This window comes from Macadamia integrifolia, chromosome 1, assembly GCF_013358625.1.
Source record: "Macadamia integrifolia cultivar HAES 741 chromosome 1, SCU_Mint_v3, whole genome shotgun sequence".
Classification (NCBI taxonomy): domain Eukaryota; kingdom Viridiplantae; phylum Streptophyta; class Magnoliopsida; order Proteales; family Proteaceae; genus Macadamia; species Macadamia integrifolia.
The window spans coordinates 35,178,184-35,178,877 of NC_056557.1; positions in this window are offsets into that span (position 1 = coordinate 35,178,184).

Here is a 694-nt window from a genome sequence, read left to right on the forward strand (position 1 = left end):
AAAAAAAAAAAAAAACCAAAAATATAAATTATGATTGTATATGATATCTAAACATGGATGAAGTTGCAGCTTGCTGTTTCTACTTATGTATTTCTGTGCATTGTCCTCTGAATTGGAGTTTTTTTTTTTTTTTTTTTTCCTTCTTCTATATGAAATTTTAGTTTAACTTTATCTTAAAAAACTTATATGAGATGAAATTGATGGGATCCAACACAACCTATTTGTCTAAAATTAATATCTTATGAGTATAATATGGCAAAAAAATTTACTGCCAGGCTGCTTGTTACTTATGCTAAACACAAAGGAGGAAAATTATCCTTGAAATGCAAAAATTCCACCAATGATTCCCCCATGCGACGTAGCATTGGCCCATGTGCTAGTGTAGGTCCCACACAGCCTGACAGTCCTCACCCATATAATAAATTATTATGTGTAGACCCAACCATGATTGTTAAATAAATTGGGACCTTCCTCACTTCTATTTCCTTCCCCCATTTTCTTGTATCACTCTTTTTTTAATTGTTTCTTCCCTCCCTCCTCCCCCCCTCTTTTTTTATTGTATCCCTCCCTTCTTTGCTTGTTTTTTTTCCTCCCCCCTTCTCATTGTATCCCTCCCTTATTTGGCTTGTTTCTTCCCCCCTCCTCCCCCCCTTATTATTGTATTCCTCCCTTCTTTGCTTGTTTTTTTCCTCCC